General features: G+C 58.7%; 1 protein-coding gene and 1 long non-coding RNA gene across 3 annotated transcripts in view; one reads left to right on the top strand and one right to left on the bottom strand.

The window, feature by feature from the left end:
* LOC122709072 (homeobox protein Hox-B4-like) overlaps window positions 1-4,515 on the top strand; it is a 32,035-nt gene extending 27,520 nt beyond the window's left edge. The window contains exon 4 of one of the 2 annotated variants that reach the window (XR_006345408.1): window positions 3,905-4,515. The gene's annotated coding sequence lies outside the window, so the exon portion shown is untranslated. Of the gene's footprint in view, window positions 1-2,892; window positions 2,908-3,904 lie in introns of those variants that run through there. The other variant, XR_006345407.1, reaches the window with a different exon arrangement.
* An 8,837-nt stretch (window positions 4,516-13,352) lies between these two features.
* On the bottom strand, window positions 13,353-16,378 carry LOC122709003. Its single transcript, XR_006345380.1, has 3 exons — window positions 16,113-16,378; window positions 15,539-15,847; window positions 13,353-15,111 (listed from the first exon to the last, which is right to left on the bottom strand). It is a non-coding gene; the product is annotated as an uncharacterized LOC122709003 (long non-coding RNA).
* Window positions 16,379-16,979: the final 601 nt, after the last annotated feature.

Consider the following 16,979-nt stretch of genomic DNA (forward strand, 5'->3'; position numbering starts at 1 on the left):
CATTTGTCATATCCATTAAGTCACGTCCATGGGGACCAGGGGCTAGGATGCGGACACTCCTTCTTTGGGACAACATTCAACCAACCGCACAGCGATCCCACGTTTGGGGGAAGGAGAGCTTTGGAGTGGCCGAGGTCCTAATTCAAGTTTATTTCAAGATTTTAGTAAAAGAGCTCCCAAACCTGCAAGGATTCACTGTGTGAGGAGTGGGGGGCTCCACACCCCCTCCAGCAGCCCTATGGCACTGTGGGTGTCTTGCTGTCCATCTCTGTTCCTGGTGGGTTCCCTGGAAACCGGCCCCCAGCCTCGGGGACCTTCCCAGAGTCACCTCGTCACATAAATCAACATAAACTCCCAGCGGCGGGGCTGCTGGGTCGCATGCACCCTGCTTCCAGTTTGTTGAGGGATTTCCGCACTGTTTCCACAGAGGCTGCACCGGTTTACATTCCACGTTCCCATGTTAAGGTGGCTCAGATGGTGAAGAGTCTGACTGCCAATGCAGGAGACCCAGGTTCAACCCCTGGGTCGGGAAGACCCCCTGGAGGAGGAAATGGCAACCCACTCCAGTATTCTTGCCTGGAAAATTCCATGGACAGAGAGGCCTGGCGGGCTACAGTCCATGGATGGCAAAGAGTTGGATGAGTGAGCAAATAACATTTTAACAAACTTCCCCAAATCAAATTTGAATGGAATCTCTTTGGCCTCAAATTATCTTTGGGATTTTCCAGAGTGTCTGGAAAATCTCAGATTTGTTCTTTCTCCTTATAGAGAGGATGTTGAACTAATGAGGCTGATTTGATCTGTTAAATGACAAGGAGAACATTGTCCAGTAGAAACAATGATTAATAACTTTCTTTAGGTTATATTGGCATGGAGTGAAAAAGTGAAAATCAAAGTGTTGGTCGCTCAGTCGTGTCCGACTCTTTGCGACCCCACGGACTGTAGCCCGCCAGGCTCCTCCTCTGTCCATGGGATTCTCTAGGATACTGGACTATAATGGAATGTTCCTCACCACCTTGATGTCATTTGACAAAAGGAAGGAATAAGAGGGGTCAACATGAGGAAAGAGGTAAGAATCACTGGTATTTCAGGGTGGTGTGGTTCCATACCTGCACACTCCAGGGGCACGGTTACAAATAAGGGGGTTCCACAAGGCCAGCCGCAGAGCTGATTGTAACAATCCCCAGACTTTCTATTAAAAAATGGCCAGTCAGGAGAAAATGGGGAAGTCACCCTGTCTACGGTAAGCACAGTGACAGCAATAACATAGATCAAGTGCCCAGGAATAAACCTCACATCAAAGAAGGCTCTAAGTGATATGTGTGGTCAGACACTCGATCACGTCTGACTCTTTGGCAACCCCATGGACTATAGCCCACCAGGCTCCTCTCTCCATGGGATTTCCCAGGCAGAAAAACTGGAGTGGGTTGTTATTTCCTTCTCTAGGGGATCGTGCCGGCCCAGTGATTGAACCTGGGTCTCCTGCATTGTAGGCAGATTATTTACCATCTGAGCCACAGTTACTAATATTCCGAAGGAATATACAGAATTCCTAAAAACTTGTTAATGTCCTTATTGTCCATGTAATCAGTCATATTTCCAATTATTATTTTAAAATATGAAGTATGTCACAGAAATAACCACATTTACTTGCCAATCACATGATTTTCTTTACAGTGAACTCTCACTAGATTCTTAACCACCCTGCTTTTACAGCTTTTGTTGTTCACAGTTACTATTTTACTCTTGTTTTTTCTCTGAGAGTGTTTCTAATCAGCAGCAGGAAACAGTGCTTCACCTGCAAGGCTATCACAAAGAATCCTGACAAGTCCTGTAGAACACAGGCTTCTGGTAACTTTACAGGCCATGCCTTTGGACTTAGAATTGCTAAAGCTCTTAGGGGGAAACTGATTCATAAAACAGCCAGCCTCAGATTGAGCAAAACAAGAACTGATTACCTGGAACTTCCCTGGTGGTGCAGTGACTGAGACGTCGGGCTCCCACGGTGGGGGTGGGGGGTGGCGGCGTGTTCGATCCCTGGTCAGGGAACTAGATTGTCCACACCTCAACTAGGAGTACACACGCCGCAGCTAAAGCACCCACCTGCCGCAACGAAGACCCGATGCAGCCAAATATTTTTTTAAGAAGGAATTAGTTGAATGAACTGATAAGGACGATTATAATTTTTATAACTTTTTCTTTGACACGCTGTTGGGTCTTTGATGTTTAGTCCTCCAGATCTGCGGCATCTCTTTTCTCTTTTTTTTTCATCTGTAACTTACAGCAATTTGGTAAAGCAGACTTTTGTATAAAAAGCAATGAGACATCTCTCTCTCTCCCTGCCTGCATGCTCAGTCTCTCAGTTGTGTCTGAGTCTCTGCTGCCCCATGGACCGTAGATCGCCAGGCTCCAATGTCCATGGGATTCTCCAGGCAAGAACACTGGGGTGGGTTGTCCTTTCCTCCTCCAGGGGACTTTCCCAACCCAGGGATGGATCCTGCGTTGGCAGGCAGATTCTCTACCTCTGAGCCACCAGGGGAACCCCTCCCTGCCTGATCCTTCTGGAATTCAGAAACTCTTACTGAATATTCTTATGTTCATGGCAATATAGAGATTTATATAAATTAAATAAAAATTTGTTCTCCTTATAATAAAGGACACAATTGGGTGGGTTCTTGCCTTGGTTTCCTAACCTGGACAGGTTTTTTTTTTTCTGTGTTTTATTTTTCTGGCTGCACCGCACGACATGAAGGGTCTTAAGTTCCCCAACCAGGGATGAAACCTGTACCACCTGCAGTGGAAGCGAGGAGTCTCATCCCCTGGGCCGCCAGGGGAGTCCCTGGAGAGGCTTTTAATTGTCTGATCTGAGATTTCTCATCACTGCCTTCACAGACCCAGTAACGCTCCTTGGTGCTACTAAAGCTCCTGTCGAGTAGAGGTTATGCAAAGAATCACTGTTCTTGCTGCACTTGTATCAATAATTGGGCCAAGTTCAATGAGACGAGACCTATTTTGCAAACAAATTAGTCTCACTGTGATTATCCTTGGTGAAAATGGGTTCTGGTTTTACTGAAAACTGTGTTTCATAGAAAACGGTTGTATGCCTGTTACCAGACCCAGTCCACTGGCCGTCTCCGAGGTTTTGTCATCTCCCTGCAAACTGGACCGAGCCCCACATCCCACATGTTCCCCCAAATGTCTGCCCGTGGCTCTCCAGACCACTGTTCCCAGCTCCCCTTCCACGTCTCTGGCTTGGAGTCGCTGAGAACCTGACCGCCCCTCTCCACACGCGGGAGCTGACACCGTGAGGTAAGCCTCCCACCTACTCTGGGTGGGCCTCTCAGGGCGTGATGACCACCGTGATTCTGTTGGAGACGGCAAGCTGCAGCAGGAGAACCCGCTGGGGGCCACGTCCATCCCACCGTGGAGCGGGGCTCTGAGCTCAGACGCAGGAGAACCCGCCGGGGGCCACGTCCATCCCACCATGGAGCGGGGCTCTGAGCTCAGACACAGGAGGTCTGCCAGGGGCCACGTCCATCCCGCCGTGGAGCTGGGCTCTGAGCTCAGACGCAGGAGAACCCGCCAGGGGCCACGTCCATCCCGCCGTGGAGCGGGGTTTGGAGCTCAGACACAGGAGAACCCGCCGGGGGCCACGTCCATCCCGCTGTGGAGCGGGGCTCTGAGCTCAGACACAGGAGGTCTGCCGGGGGCCACGTCCATCCCACCATGGAGCGGGGCTCTGAGCTCAGACACAGGAGGTCTGCCGGGGGCCACGTCCATCCCGCCGTGGAGCGGGGCTTCGAGCTCAGATGCAGGAGGTCTGCCACCTGCCGCTCTCAGACCGGGAAACCGGGTTTGTGATCTGCTCCAGTGACTGAGCTTTGCTCCTCCTCTGTTTCCACAGAAGCGCTCTCGTCACTCCCTGACCCCTACACCAGACAGAGGCGCCGCTCATCAGGAGCCCGGCGCATCCCTGCCTCCCGAGGAGACGCCCTGCCGGTCTTTGTCCTGAGTGATCACAACTGTCAGGCACGGACGCAGGATTCAAAGCCTCTTCCCCTCAGGCCCCCAAAGCTCTGTGCTCCAGCGCCCTCCAGAAGGCCAGGCGCCCCATAGTGCAGAAGCCGGAGGAGACATCCTTCACTGGAGGAAACATCAAGAAAAACTGTACTTGAACTTTGTTGGAAGGGACCTGACTACTGCAAACTCTACAATTACAGTAAAAATCTATAAACTATTAGCCAAGGGGGCAGCCTCGGACAGTTCACTAGCCAAACAGGAAGCAGTATATGTCAATTCATCACGTGCCTGTGTCAACAGCTCAGAAAAAATGGAACTGCAGTTACTTGGCTTGGAAAAGTCAAACCTGAATCTTACCATAATTTAAACAATTAGCATAATTAATTATTCGGTTGATTGATTACAATAATTGGTTAATTTGGGGCCTATGGAGCATGGCCTCAGTATTACCCTGCCAGGCTTCTTGGGTTTGTACATTTATGTTTTTCATCAAGCTTAAGAAATTTGGCCTTTGTGCCTTCAAATTTTTTCTGCCCCAGTGTCTTTCTGCTCAACTTCTGAGGCTCCAATAAGCTGTATGTTAAGCCACTTGATATTGTTATGCTCTGTTCATTTATGAAAATCATTTCCTCTTTATTTTCAGGTTGAGCGGTTTCTGTTGCTCCAGTGACGTGTTTTGGGGGGGAGCTGGGTACACAAGGCTGTGGGCTGGGCTGAACTCAGGGGTACCAGTGTCTCGGTGGGGACCAAGCCCGTCCTGAGGCGGGTCATGGCCCATTTCAGCTGCCATCTGGGGTCAAGACTCTGTGGCTGAAGCAGCAGGGTGCAAGCCCTGCGCATCTGTCCTCGCCCTGAAGGGGTGCTGACTGAGACCTGCGCGTCTGCTGCCCGTGACACCTTCAGGCACAGCCCCTCACTGGGCCCCAGCCCGCCGGACGCCCAGCTCCTCCGTCAGGGACGGAGGCCCAGACCCCTGCAGGCCATCGCCTCAGAGGGGCCGCACCAGCTGGGGTACCAATGGCCAGAAGCCCACTGGTGCCAGAGGCTTTCTCCAACTTCAGAGAAGCGGCCCCACCAGGAATTGCCCGGCTCCACTCACAGGCTCCCCCCCGGGAGCAGCAGGGCGGGCCCAGCTGGCTGGGACAGAGCTCTCCCTACGAGTTAGGGGCGTCACAGGCAGCCCTCTGGGTGGCCAGAGGTGACCCCACCTCCGGGGGACCCTGACTGTCGCCAGTAGAGTGACCCCACCCCCGATGGACACTGTTGCCAGGTGGCCAAGGGCAGCCCGGTCCCAGCCTGTGCGGGACCAGCCCTGGAGGCGCCTCCCTCGCTCGCTCTCTCCCTGTCTCTCCCCTCCCCGCCCCCCTCTCCTCTCCAAGGTTCACCGTAACTTAGTAAGCACACCGGCCTGCGTTACGTAAGGCCCCTCTGCAGCCTGAGTGGACACATTTAAAAATAAGACTTGTCAGGTGCTACCACGCTCCGTGGGTTGTCATCTCAGCCCCTTAGAGCCACCCAGGCTGTGACCGAACTGCTCCGGGAGGGACAGGACCCCCGGCTGCGGGCTCCCCCACCTGCCTCTGTCCTCGGCCTCTGGGGAAGGGGAGGCGGTGGGAGCACCGGCCGCAGACGAAACCTCCTGCTGAAGAGTCGGGGCTTCGGGGGGTGTGGGCACAAGACCCGGGCCAGAAAGGTCAGGGGGCCGGCGGGGTCCAGCAAGGCGCCGGACGCAGGTGAGGCCACTGCTCTAAGGCAGGTCTCGAAGGCGGGGAGACTTGCAGAGCCCGCATGTGCAGGAAGACAGGGCCCTTGTCCCGGCCCCCGCTGCCCTGCCCACGGCATGAGCAGGACCCTGTGGTCCTGACGTGCTGAGGCTCCGCAGGTGGAGCCCAGCCTGGCCCTGGGGCAGGGAAGGCCTCCACAACCCCAGGGCCACGTGGGTCCTGTGCGGATGGCCCTCAGGTGGAAGGGTCCCCTGAGGTCACCTGGCCTCCCCAAGCGCCCCCCGGGCCCTGAGCAAGGCTGGGCCACCTGCAGAGGGAAACTACTGGCCTTTGTAAATGACTAGAATGTTCCTGAGCTCCACTCCAGACAGGACTCTGGCCATGATTCTGTCCTCATGGTCCCTAGGGTCCTGTGGCCGGGTGATTCTCCCACGGGACCTGCTGCAGGTCCACGCGGCAGGCTCTGCCCGACGGGAAGCCTGGGGCCCTTCCCTTCGCTGGGCCCCCCACACTGGCAGCTCTGGCTGCTGGCACCCCATGGAGGTGTGCCTACCTGCCTGCCCTGCCCTGGGGAAGAGATGTGAACACCCGGCCTGTCTGCACATCTCTGGACCCATGAACTCAGATGGATGCTCCTCAAGTGCCCTCATTCCTCAGGCCTCCGAGGGTACCAGGCATGTTCCTCATCGAGTGTAGGCACAGGCAGGAGCGGCTGTCACAGCCACAGCCGGCCCCAGGGTCTGAGGGCCCAGACGGGGTTCCTGACCCCTGAGTCCTGATCCCGCAGGATGGAGCACTCCCCTTGCCGGGGAAGCACTCCGCAGGGGGGCCGGGCTCACACCAGGGGTGGCTGGTGAGCTGGGGCTCGCCGGAGGCCCAGCGCGGGGAGCTTTGGGCTGCACTGGTGGCTCCGGGTGACTCGGAGCTCCGTGGTGGGTCCCCCGTGGTGGGAGCACGTAACCCACAGGACGCCACGCGCGCAGCGCACTGGGGACGCCAGACGGCTCTGGAAGTGCCGGGACTGCACGAGGGCGGGAGCCGACTTTCTGCGCATTTGAGGGGTAGTTGTGTTTGAGCACTGGGCAGTGCGGATGCCCCGCTCTGGCGGGCACCGTCCTGGCTGCCTGCCAGCGTCCTCAGGCAGCCCCGGGACCGACACCCACAGCCCCCGGGGCAAGGTCTCCACGGCACTGCCTTCGGGCACAGTGTCATCCTTCATCTCACTGGCTCGTGACCTAATAAAAAGCTGCGCATGAATATTTTATTCTGCACATGGCATTCATTTTATTTCTGCAGGAAGGAGAAATTTGAAAAAAGTAAGTGCATTACTGGTGGGTGTCAGTCCTGCGGTGTCTGTGAGGGGTGTTGCTTTTGGACACCCCCTCATCAGCTGCGCGGGGACCCGGAGCTGCACGGGATCAGGCCCCCTTCCCGGACTCAGGGGAGCTTGGCTGGGCCCGGAGGCCTGTGAGCAGGTGGCAACTGGGAGGAGGAAGGGTCGGAGGTCACACAGGTTCTTCTCTGAGCCTCTCCCCGAGCCGTGGGACACGGTGTCACCTGCTCCAGGAGGGAGTCATCCAGAAAGATCCCCGGGGGCCGAGCCTGCTGAGCAGGGCTGGGTGAGGGGCCCTTGCTCAAGGAGGCCACGAGGTGGGCGCTGGCTGAGCAGGAAGGGTGGGCGTCACGGGCCAGGATGCCGTGGGGGCAGGGCTGCAAGGGCCAGTCCTTGGCCTCGGAACACGGCCCACCCGAGGGCCGGTGGGCAGGGGCAGTGCCACGCGGGACCACGTGGCCGTGAGAGAGGGTCCCGGCTGTGAGTGAGGGTCTCGGCGGTGAGCGAGGGTCCCGGCCGTGAGCGAGGGTCCCGGCTGTGAGTGAGGGTCCCGGCCTTGAGTGAGGGTCTCAGCTGTGAGCGAGGGTCCTGGCCGTGAGAGAGGGTCCCGGCTGTGAGCGAGGGTCCCGGCCGTGAGCGAGGGTCCCGGCCGTGAGAGAGGGTCCCGGCCGTGAGCGAGGGTCCCGGCCATGAGTGAGGGTCTCAGCTGTGAGCAAGGGTCCTGGCCGTGAGCGAGGGTCCCGGCCGTGAGAGAGGGTCCCGGCCATGAGCGAGGGTCCCAGCTGGTAGCCCCCACGCTGCCCGTCAGGCCCTGGGACCGCTGTGGGGGGCAGTGCTGCAGGATCCCCGCCTCTCTGCCCAGGCCCGGGGCCGGCTGGTCAAACGCACCTTCTCAGAAGGTCGTAGTAAAAGGTTCTGAAGGAGAGGTCACCACGACGCCCGCTGGCCAGGGAGCCTCTGCAGGCCCCCGCGGCCTCTGTAACTCGGCCCACAGGCACTTCGGGCTCAAAGGGCACAGTTCCCGCCAAGCGGGCAGGAATGGGGACCAGTGGGGCCCGGCGCCCCGTCACAGGGTCGGTTTGGTCGACCGGAGGGGCCGGGACTGAGCTCCGGGCTAGACCCGGCCTTCGTCTTCCTCTCCTCCCCTGGAGGTCGGGGCTCGCTCACTCTGCCGTCTCTGCGTCCGCTCGCGGGCCCGGCCGAGGCACTGAGGAAGCAGCGCCGGCACCTTGGGGGGCTGCACAGGGACCCCGAGACCACGGAGGCCGGCGGGGCTGGGGGCCACGGGGCTGGGAGCTTCTGTCTGTGCACGTGCCCACGCTCACACGTTACACACACACCTCACTTCACACTCACACGCCACACTCACAGCTTACACACTCAACACCACACACTCAACCTTACACACTCACACTACACACACCTCACACACTCACGCCTTACACACTCACACCTCACACACCCAAACTTCACACACTCATGCCTTACACACTCACACTGCACTCACACCTCACACACCCAAACCTTATACACTCACACATTACACACACCTCACACACCCAAACCTTACACACTCATGCCTTACACACTCACACTACACTCACCGCACACACCCAAACCTTACACACTCACACTTCACACACCCAAACCTTACACACTCGTGCCTTACACATTCACACTACACTCACACCTCACACACCCAAACCTTACACACTCATGCCTTACACACTCACACTACACTCACCACACACACCCAAACCTTACACACTCACACCTCACACACCCAAACCTTACACACACATTACACACCTCACACACCCAAACCTTACACACTCACACCTCACACTCACACTTCACATACCCAAACCTTACACACTCATGCATCACACTCACACCTCACACACAAACCTTACACACTCATGCCTTACACATTCACACTACACTCACACCTCACACACCCAACCCTTACACACTCACACCTTACACACTCACACTACACTCACACCTCACACACCCAACCCTTACACACTCACACCTTACACACTCACACTACACTCACACCTCACATACCCAACCTTACACATTCATGCCTCACACACCCAAACCTTAGACACTCACGCCTTACACACTCACACCTCACTCACCCAAACCTTACACACTCATGCCCTACACACACTTCACACACCCAAACCTTACACACGCCCTACACACTCACACTTCACACACCCAAACCTTACACACTCACACTACATGCACACCCCACACACCCAAGCCTTACACACTCATGCCTTGCACGCTCATGCTTCACACACCCAAACCTTACACACTCACGCCTTGCACACTCACACACCACAGTCACACCTTACACACACCATAATCACACCATACACACCCACACCTTACACTCTCAACCTTACATGCTCACACCTCACACACCTCACACACACTTCACAATTCATGCATCACATTCACACCTTACACACTCACACCATGCTTCACACTCACACACCACACACTTTACATACTCACATCTTACACACTCATGCCTTACATGCCACACTCACACCATACACACCCATACCTTACACACTCACACCTCACTTCACATTCACACACCACACTCACACCTTACACACACACACCACACACACCTCACACTCCCAAACCTTACACACTCACACACCATGCTTCACTTACACACCATGCTCACACCTTACACATGCATGCCCTACCCACTCACATACCACATCACACCTTACACACTCACACCACACTTCACATTCACACCCCACATTCACATTACACACTCACACCGTAAACATTCACACACCAGCCACAACGTACACACCCAAATCTTACACACACCTCACTTTACATTCACACACCACACTCACACCTTACACACAGATAACACTCACACCGTACACACCCACACTGTACACACTCACATGTCACACTGTACACACCCATACCTTTCACACTCACACACCACACTTCACATTCACACACCATGCTCACACCTTACACACAACAGACCCACACCTTACATGCCCACATCTTACACATCACACCTATGCCCTACACACTCACACACACACCTCACACTCACATATCATACATTTCACACACACCACACAGTTCACACTCAAACACCACACTCACACTTTACACACTCATACACATGTCACACACACCACACTTCACAGTCACACCCTACACACTCATATACCACACATCACACTCACATACCACACTCATAGCCTCACTCTCTAAATTTCTCCAAAGGGACTCAAGCCCCCCAGCGTCTGGTGGTGGGAACGGGAGGGGGCACAGGCGCAGCCCAGGGCAGAGGTAAGGGGTCTGAGAGCAGCAGGCGCTCCCCGAGGCTGAGGGCAGGTTGGGGTGGCCGGTGCCAGCCATGGTCAGAGGAAACAAGGGAGGTGCCCAGGGCAGCGGGCACAGACCCCCGACCTGTGCGCCGTGTGGGGTCCAGGCACCTGTGCGCGTGGCCTAGAGCTGAGGAGCCGGCTGGTGCCGCTCATGGTGACGGGTGGTCTGTACCATCTCCTGCAGAGGGAGCCGGGTGACACGTGACTTTCAGGCAGAACCCCTGAAGTAAAGAACCCAGAGAAGTCAGCATCAACCAAAGTTGCCCCATGTCCGTGCAATTTTTTTTCAGATTGTCTTTAACTTTGTTTTTAAAATGACCTTCAAAATAAACTGTTAAAACATCATTAAAAAAAAAAAAAAAGGTTCAGAGTCTCTCCCCGTGTTCCAAGCAGTTTGGGCACAATTCAGCCCCAATTGTATAGAACAACCTCCAACTTCCCACCCCACTTCCCACACCTGCCCCACATGGGGCTGGAGACAGGGCTCCCCAGACACCTCCTCCCCGCACAAATGAGAGCAGCACAGACCAGGATCCGGGTGGACGTGGGGTGGGCCAGGCAGTGTAGACCAGGATCCGGGCGGACCTGGGGTGGGCCAGGCAGTGTAGACCAGGATCCGGGCGGACCTGGGGTGGGCCAGGCAGTGTAGACCAGGATCCGGGCGGACCTGGGGTGGGCCAGGCAGTGTAGACCAGGATCCGGGCGGACCTGGGGTGGGCCAGGCAGTGTAGACCAGGATCCGGGCGGACCTGGGGTGGGCCAGGCAGTGTAGACCAGGATCCGGGCGGACCTGGGGTGGACCAGGCAGTGTAGACCAGGATCCGGGCGGACCTGGGGTGGACCAGGCAGTGTAGACCAGGATCTGGGTGGACATGAGGTGGATGAGGAAGCACAGACCAGGATCCGGGTGGACCTGGGGTGGATGAGGCAGTGTAGACCAGGATCCGGGTGGACTTGGGGTGGACCAGGCAGTGTAGACCAGGATCCAGGTGGACATGAGGTGGATGAGGAAGCACAGACCAGGATCCAGGTGGACATGAGGTGGATGAGGCAGTGTAGACCAGGATCTGGGCGGACGTGGGGTGGACCAGGCAGTGTAGACCAGGATCTGGGTGGACGTGGAGTGGACCAGGCAGTGTAGACCAGGATCTGGGCGGACGTGGGGTGGGCCAGGCAGTGTAGACCAGGATCCGGGTGGACCTGGGGTGGGCCAGGCAGTGTAGACCAGGATCTGGGCGGACGTGGGGTGGGCCAGGCAGAGGCAGGATGAGGGACAAGCACTGCTGTGGATCCGGGCGCCTCGGGCGCGTCGATCAGATGGTGTGAATCCAAGTCTTAGCAGCTGTGGTCCTCTGGGGCCCAGCCTTCCAAACCAGAATCCGAAAAGGTTTTGTGACAAATCAAAAGTCACTTTAAATCAGCCCTTGCCGCTTCAGGGTTCCTCTGTGGAAGGCTTCCCACACCTCGGGGAGCCAGGCTCGGTCTCCAAGTGTCTGGTCCTCCCCATGCGGCGGCGACGAGAAGATGAAGCTGGTTCCACAGATGTCTCCTGGGAAGGTCTCCTCCCTTGTCTTGTCGTCCTGACGTCGTGATGTTGACGCCTGAGGCCCCGGCACTTCAGTGAGGAGATGAAAACTGGAGGCGTGGGGGCGGCCTCCCTGAGGAGTCCCGGAGCAGCCCCAGGTCAGGTCCTCCCCGCTGCCTGCTGCCGGGGAGCCGGTTCACTCCGCCTGAGAGGCCCAGGTGTTCTGACGGGAGAAACGCCATGGAAGCCTCACTGTCGTCCCCTGGGATCAGACTGTCCCCTGCCCTCGCTCAGCTGGGCCCAGCATGATCGTCTCCGGACCATCCAGTCTTTCTTGCAGGACTCTGAGAAGCTGTTGCGGGACTGGGTTTGGGGGTGTAGGCCTTTCTTTCCGATGGTGCCCGTCACCCCTGTCAGGAGCAACTCCAGGGGGTTTCCGGGGGCCCTCACCCCTGTTGGACGGTGGGACTATCTTCAGTTTCTGGAAATAGCGGTCAAGTGCTGGTCTCTGGCCAAGGGTGTGTGGGCTCAGCTAGCTCCTAGTGCCTGGCAGGGAGCCGGGGGGGATGGCAGGGGCATCGGGGCCTCAGAGAACCAGAAGGAAGAGCGCTGAGATGCAACCGCTGAGGAACAGGCCCCGGACATCCTGTAAGCCTGCGGGAGCCCCCGCCGAGGACCCTGGGCCGGGGGAGCCCTGCTGGGAGGGCAGGCCTCCCAGACCTTGAGAGCAGGACCGCCCACCCCCCCGGTACCCGCCTGGACCCCCATGCCCGTAGGTGAGCGTGCCCCTATCTTGAGCTGCCCTGCAGGACCCGGAGGGCTCCAGGCTGACTGCCTCCTTCCCTCAAACGTCCCTGTGTTCCCTGGGGGTGAGTGTGACCGTGAGCTGATTCTGGGCCTGCCTCCCATCGCCTGTCCTGCTGGTGCTGCCAGGCCAGGGGGGTCGTCCAGGGGACCCCAGGGAGGGCAGGCAGCGGGGGACTCTCAGGGATCAGCCCAGCCTCCCAAAGAAGCCACTCCAGCGTTGGCCGGCCCCGCAGAGCACAAGTGCACACAGACCCCAAGGCCTGCGAGACCCCTCCCCGGGCCTGCGAGACCCCTCCAGGCCCTCGAGGTTGGATCCAGGTGCTGGAGTGCACTCAGGGCTGAAGGAGTGTCTGAGTAACGGCGTGTGGTTGGCCCCCCCACAGACAGCGGGTCCCAGGAGCACCTGGTGGGCCCAGCCCACGGTGTGAGAGCCTGGCCCCTCCTGTGACAGCCGCCCCGTAAAGGCTACTGTGTAGATGGTAACAAACCCAACCCACCAGCTTCTGAAAAGAGATCCAACCCAGAAAGCTATAAATATACAATCTACCAAAGCTTTATTACTGAGTTTTATTAGATTTTTTTCTTAGATTTTTGAAGACAGATTTCATCATTAGTGGCAGAAACCATGGAGCAAGAGAAGAGTCAACGCCTGTTCCTTCTATAGAAAGTACCCACCATTCAGTTTAAAATAGCCCGGAACACGCCCTGCAGTGATCCCAGCCCTCGGGCTGCGTTTCCTTGGTCCGAGCAGCCTGTGGAGGGTTCCTGGCCTCTGGCGGCCACAGCGCAGAGCGGCTCAGAGAAGGTCCCCTGGTGTGGCTGTGACCGCCGCGGGGGTGGCAGTGGGGGGTCTCTCCTCATTGGGAGCCTCCCTGCTGTGGAGGGTGGAGGGGGGCCGAGTCCTCATCAAAGGCAGGGATGTCTTCCCAGTTCAGAATCCGCCCTCGCGGCTGCGGGCTGGCCGTCCGTGTGGCTCTCGGGGGTCCACAGGAGAGCTGCATGTCTCTAGTGAGGGACGCCTGGGCCAGGTCTGGGGCCGGAAGCACGTCCTGTTGACTGGAGGACCACTGCCTGGGCGCTGGGCCCCTGGCTGGGCTGGGCTGGGTTTGGCTGCAGCTCCAGGTGGAGGTGGGGGGTGGGCCCCCAGGAAGTCGGGGCTCTGCTGGCAGCTACGGGCCCTCCCACTGGCTCGTGCCCAGGCTCCCGAGGTACGGCTGGGACTCCCGGGCAGATGACCTCCCGGGCCCTATGGGCACCCTGGCTGTCCAGGGGGTCCTTCACTGCTTCAGTGGTGATACACGGACCGGACTGCTCAGAGAAGCTGGTCTGCAGGCGAGGCTGCTGGAGTCTGGTGGTGGAGGCTCTCGGGAACCTTCCTCGTCCACTGGGCAGTGACGAGGGTTGAGCTTGCAGAGCAGAGAGTGGACAGACAGCACAGGCCCCCGGGGAACAGTCCCGGTGGAGACGGTGTTGCAGGCAGACACCTGGCCCTGGCGGGCTCTGCAGCCCAGTGGCTCCTCTGGATCCCGGGATCGCCCTGCCCACTCTCGCTCTCAGCTCTGGGCCCAGGCCTGGCCCTCCCCGGACTCTGGGGAAAGCGCAGCTCCTGCGGTGGGGCCTGGTGACCCCAGAGAACCTGGATCCGGCGCTAGTGCTCAGGTGTGAAAGGCCGAGTGCCTGGGGTCTCAGCTGCCCCCGCCCTCCTTCTCAGACGTGGAGCTGGGGCACTTTTACAGCCCGCCCCTCTGATGCTCCAAATATCACACATGAGGCTGGAAGGGCTCGGCTCCAGGAGACGCATCTGGGTGCGGGAAACCCACACCAGCTTCACCTCCCGAGGAGCCGGCCGGGCCGGCGCTGCACGGGCCAAGTGCGTCTTCAGCCCTGGGGGGAGCTGACAATCAGAAAACGGGCTTCTCACGGGTCCACACGGAGCTTCAAGGCTCTGTTCACAGTCGGCTGCGTCTCTGGACAAAGCTCTGGGGAGGGTCCCGCCAGCCCCAGGGGAGCCAGGAGGAACAGGGTGGAACAGGGTGGTGAGCTTGGAGGGGGCCAGGAGAGCCAGGGGCGCGTTGGGGGCTGCCCGAGGCCTCCCAGGGGCTGGGCACGCAGGGCCGAAGACAGCTGGGTGGGGGCGCCTCCCGGGCAGGGCTCGGGTCCCTGGGATCCCTGCGCCCTGCCAACTGCTCCGCCTTCCGCGGGGTTTCCCAGGCTCCGCCCCCTTAACTACCGCCCCTCTGGGCTCACAGGCCCCGTGTCCTCACTCACGAAGCTCACGCATCCTTGTGGAGCCCAGCTTCCGGAACCAGCGGCCTGAACAACCGAAGGAGACCCTCGTCAGGGCCTAAAACCAGAGGACTCGGGCCTGTGTGGCTGGTGTCTCGGTTTGCCCCGTTTGGTCACTGAGCCGAGAGCCACCGGTGGCCTTGGACTCCGGGCCCCTCCCCCGGGCGCTCAGCCCCCACGGTGCCCGCGGCCCGAGCCGAAGGGAGGGGCTCTGCCGGGGACTCCGGGGACTCCGTTGGTCCACGGCCCCTGCTCCGACCCCTCTGTGCTCCCGCCAGGTCCCCCCGCAGCCCAGCACCCGCTCTCGAGGACCGCGGAGGCGGAGGGTCTCCCCTGGGGGCCTCGCCGGGCTCTGGGCGAGGGGCTGCCTGAGCCCCAGCCCTTGGCGCTTCTGCCTGTCCAAGTCAGGGCTGAGCCTCGGGGGCTTCGAGCGGAAAAGCCGCAGCATCATTACCTGGTCGGCGCGTCCCTCGGGGAACACGGCCGAGGGGTGGGCCCGGCCTGGCGGGGCCTCCTGCTTTCTCCCCCGGGCGGCATGCTCGCTAACAAAGGCCATCGCCTCTAGATCTCCTTCCGTCAGAATCCAGGCGCCGTGTTAACTTTCAGTCCTCAATGTAACCTCTGCAGTAAAATACCTGGGCTTCTTAAATAGCGGATTTGGGTACTCACAGGTGAAAGGATCGGAGCGCTCCTAGTTCCCCTGTCTCAGCTTCAGTGTGACGCGCTGATAACAGGCAACCCTTGAGAGGAAGACTGCTACCCCCTTTGTGCAGATGAGACAGGAAGCTCTCTGTGACGTCCCTCGCGGTGCAGAAGGGCCCAGACAGCGCGGTGGGGGGAGGGAAGCAGCCTCTTGCTCCTCCGGTCTCCCCATCGCCCCGCCGCCTTCCCCACCCCCGCCCCTCCCCCCGCCCCTCCACCGCCCCTCCCCCCACCTTCCCCACCCCCTCAACAGGCCGCCCTGGAGAGGGCTTGCCCCCAGTCCTGGCCGGAGGAGTGGGCTGGGGTGTCCCAGGGCTCACGCACACCTGCTTTCCTGGCCTTTTGGAGGCCTGCTGCGGGGGCAAGCCTCCCTCTGGGTCGGAGTGGGAGTGCCCTGAAGACACTTCCCTCCCCTCTGACCGGGTTTCTGTTCCAGCTCTCCTACCCCCTGCCGGCGGGTTCTGGGGGGCATTCCGGAAATTAGCGCGTGTTCACTGCGTGCACCCCTTTCTGTGAGGTTCTGGGGGGCAGTTCCAGTCAATACTGCACGTTCACCGTGTGCAGCCGTCAGCGCTCTGCCTCCTGGATCCTCTGATCCCTGGAGGTGGCCCCAGCCAGGGGCAGCTCCTCACCCCCGCCTACCCCCGCCCGCCGGACGACAGGAAGCTGCTTTGTCTCTGTGTTGGCCTCCTCCGTACAGCCATGCGGCGCCCTGGTGGGTCTCTTCCAGGGCTACGGGGTTTCCAGCATCGTCGCTGTCGTAGGAGGCCCAGGGCTTCACGGCTGAGCTGCATCCCGGGGTGGATGGACCACATCTCCCAGTTCGTTCTCATCCATAAACGAGCATCAGTGCTCTTCCTGACTCTTGGCCCCTGTGGATCAAGAGGGACAGTTTTGTCTGAACCTCTCTCTTCGCTTCTCTGAATGTGTGCTCAGGAGTGGCATTGCTGGGCTGCGTGGTAATTCTAGGTTTAATTTTTGAGGGAATCTCTCTTGTAATGGAGAGCGACTGCATGCACTAAGGTGTTGACACGAAGCACGCAGCTTATAAACCTGCTGCCGACACAAGTTGAGTCATGAGCTGCCTCATATTAAAATGAGCTTCTGGAGAGCTCAGCATCAAACAGCCTGTGTTATCTGTTGATTAACTGTCCTTCTGATGTGAAAATTCACAGCATTTGAAACTTTCTAAG

This window comes from Cervus elaphus, chromosome 15, assembly GCF_910594005.1.
Source record: "Cervus elaphus chromosome 15, mCerEla1.1, whole genome shotgun sequence".
NCBI classification, from domain to species: domain Eukaryota; kingdom Metazoa; phylum Chordata; class Mammalia; order Artiodactyla; family Cervidae; genus Cervus; species Cervus elaphus.